This window comes from Enhydra lutris, unplaced genomic scaffold (genome assembly GCF_002288905.1).
Source record: "Enhydra lutris kenyoni isolate GAN:26980312 unplaced genomic scaffold, ASM228890v2 scaffoldscaffold4, whole genome shotgun sequence".
NCBI classification, from domain to species: Eukaryota; Metazoa; Chordata; class Mammalia; order Carnivora; family Mustelidae; genus Enhydra; species Enhydra lutris.
The window spans coordinates 48,257,799-48,261,409 of record NW_019154088.1 but is presented as its reverse complement, the minus strand read 5'-3'; the positions used below and the strand labels follow the sequence as shown (position 1 = coordinate 48,261,409).

At 39.7% G+C, this 3,611-nt stretch overlaps 1 pseudogene; it reads left to right on the top strand.

Moving 5' to 3' along the window:
- The first annotated feature begins 227 nt into the window (after positions 1–227).
- Positions 228–3,611, top strand: part of LOC111139851 — a 10,006-nt pseudogene continuing 6,622 nt past the window's right edge.

The window sequence follows — 3,611 nt, the reverse complement described above, 5'->3', positions numbered from 1 at the left end:
GCTGAATTGATTACATGCCTCAGAGAAATAGTAGAAACATTTCAATTTGTATGACAGCTTTACATTTCTGCTTTCCAGTAATTATAATCTCTGTTGAGCCAATACTTCCAAAGGAAATACTGTGAAATGTTCTGAATTGGTATCTCATTTGCAATATATTATTATCTTCATTATATTTACCTGAAATAGAAAATTAGCGAAAACAAAACCAAAGTAGAGCAGAATAGATGAGCTGTGTATCCCCAGCCAAAGTTCATCTGGAGAAGTTAAATATGCTCAAGATAACTATTTCTGCATACGTGAGGCAACTGGAAAGTGATATGCGTTATCAGCCCACAAATTCAGATGTGCTTCGCTTCAAGTTACTTGAGCTGTTGCCTCATGGCATATCTTTAGATAGTGATGAACTTCAAGAAAATGTCAAGGTCTCCATTCTGTGTTTCAGAGACTTAGGGAACCATTTAGCCATCCATCTTCTTGTTATGTCCATCATAATGAGTGTGGTAGCACTGAACTTGTGCTGGCCAGATACCCAGCTGAGGTGAGCATAATTGACTCTGGCCCTAATAGCCACCCCTGAGAATGTAGCACTTCACTGGGCTCCAAGGTCACAATTCCCCCAGGCAATGACTGAGCACAATGCCGTACAAATGTGTACCTATTCACGTGAAACTCAAAACTTCTTCAGTTAGTAGTTTGGTTCGAGGATTCCCTATAGGCCTGGCTGCACATCTCTTGGAACTGTACTACAGTCTGAGACTCTTACTACCGAACCTCCCCTTCCTCTCTGCTTCCACAGGAGTTGGACGTTTGTTTCCATCTGAAGGCTCTTCCTGACTCGTCCTCCCTCCCCTCCTCACTCTTCACAGCATTAACCTCTCTTTCACATCTAACCCCACCTTGGAATCTGCTTCTCAGAGGACCTAAACTCATAAAGACAATGATTTTCATACTATCACACAAGATAAAATCAAGATGTTTATGAATGAATTTTAAATATTGGGGTAAAAGGGACATCCAGGTGTCTCAATCAGTTAAGCATCTGCCTTTGGCTCGGGTCATAAGCTCAGGATCTTGGGATTGAGTCCCGTGTCAAGCTCCCTGCTCAATGTGGATTCTGGAGTCTGCTTCTCTCTCTTACTCTGCCTCCACCCCCGCTCATGACCTTTCTCCCATTCTCTCTCAAATAAGTAAATAAAATCTTTAAAATAAATGAATAGATAAATAAATAGGGGGAAAGTGTCAGACCTAGAGTAAAAACCACAAAATCTGAAAGTTTACTAGTTTTCTTTATTAGTTTTCTTGTCAGGGTCACAGATCAGCTGTAGGGCCAGTTGATATTTTCTGATATTACTTCCTTTGTATTTGGCAAATATCCACAGCAGCACATTACTATGATGAAATGTCTGGCTTCTCTTGATAAGCACCCTCTCTTACTCAAAGATTGATGCAGAGATATTGAATACTCTCATGTAAAAATTTATAGGTTTGGAATACATTTTAGATCATCATTGTTTCTACCTAAAAGTGTTTCCTGTTAGAAAAATCATTAAGAAAAGTTTAGAACATTGTTTGTTTATTTATTTATTTGTTTGTTTATTTTTAAGTAAGCTCTGTGCCCAGAATGAGGCTTGAACACACAACACTGAGATCAAAGGTCCCATGTTCTATTGGTCAAGCCAGATAGGCACCCTTAGAACATTATTATTATTATTATTATTATTAATAAAATCAGGGACACTTGGGTGACTCAGTCAGTTAAGCATCAGATTCTTGGTTTTAGCTCAGGTCATAATCTCAGGGTCATGAGGTCAAGCCCCGTGTGGGGCTCCATGCTCAGTGTGGAATCTGCTTGAGATTCTCTCCCTGTCCCTGTCCCTCCCCCTCTGCCACTTTGCCCATTTGCACTCACTCTCACTCTCAAATAAATAAATAAATAAATAAAGTCTTGAAAAAAAATAAATAAATAAAAACAAAAATCACCACCTAGTTTTAGCACTCAAAGGTACATGTTGATAGCCAGTTACTATTTCAGTATGCTTTTGTCTCTATCTTTTCTATGCATTATATTTCTGTCTACCCAGATGAGATAATACTACATATAAATTTAGTATCCCTCTTTTCCCTCATGGTATTAAACTTTTTTTATAGAATACTCCTAATGGCTACACAGTATTCCATTGTGCGTTAATCTTATTACTCCACTCTCTCACTATTTACTTAACTATTTCCTTATTGTTGGAATTCAGATAACTTCTAATTTGTTGGCTATTGTAAACAGTCTATAATGAATATCTTTGTTCATAAAACTTTCATCTGCCTTTCGGATTTCCCCCCTTCCTGACCTCCTGATAAGCCTACTGCTGAGAAGAACCAACAGGCTTACTCCCTATATCCACACAGCATGGTAGGAGGACACAGACCTAGCAGTCAGAAGACTCACTAACTACCTTGGTGCCCTAAGCAAGTCTCTTTACCTCTGAGTCCGCAGGTGTACAATCAGGGAGTTGAATTACATAATCTCTCTCATTCCATCCATGTTCAATATTCCTTAAACATTTGCTCCGTGGACCTCACTCCTACCCAGTACCATAATTCTTATGCCCTTTAGAACTATGTAACACAAAAGAACAGCACTGGTAGTGGATGTTGGGTATTACTATTTTACTGTCTTTATACCATAGAGAACACTACACATTATATAGGAATATGATTGATTCTGTTACTCTGCTCTCTCCAACTCATATAACTTAGTATTTTTTGTGTGTTTTTAAATTACTTCGGGCTTCTAAGTATTAAGAAGTATAGCTGTGTGAACCTGCTGACCAGCCTTCTAATATTTACCCAAGGCAAAAATATTGTTCATTTGTTAGAATATATTAAAATGTCATATTTAAATTTTTTCTTTTGTGTTTTCTAAATTTAAATCTGGCTCAGTCTTTTTTTTTTAAGATTTACTTATTTATTTATTGAGAGAGAGAGAGAGACAGAGAGACAGAGCTGAAGGGGAGGGGCGGGGTAGAGGGAGAGCATCATCAATCAGATTCCCTGCTGAGCACAGATCCAGACCTGGGGCTCTATCCCAGTACCCATGAGATCATGACCTGAGCCAAAACCAAGAGCTAGATGTTCACCTACTGGGCCACCCAGGTGCCCCTCAGTCTTTATTTATAAAAGACTATATTAGGGGACACTGGGTGGCTCAGTATAAGTGACTGACTCTTGGTTTCTCCTCAGGTCATGATCTCAGGGTTTTGAGATTGAGCCCTGCATCAGGTTGGGCGTGAAGCCTGCTTAAGATTCTCTCTCCCTCTCCCTGCTTAAACAACAACAACAAAAAGATTGTATTAAGTGTTTCTCTGTGCATGACCTTGTGCTAGGAACTGAATTACCAAGATGTTATTTTTGACATCAAGGAATTTCTAGTGGAAAACCACAACAGTAAGGAAAAGGAACATCTAAATAACCAGTCTGAAACTCGCTGCCCACCTGGCACTGAGGGCCTCTCTTGGGGCATCGGGAAAGGAGGGCTCTAAAGAGTTCTGAGTTTGGGGATGCCTGGGTGGCTCAGTTGGTTAAGCGGCTGCCTTCGGCTCAGGTCATGATCCCAG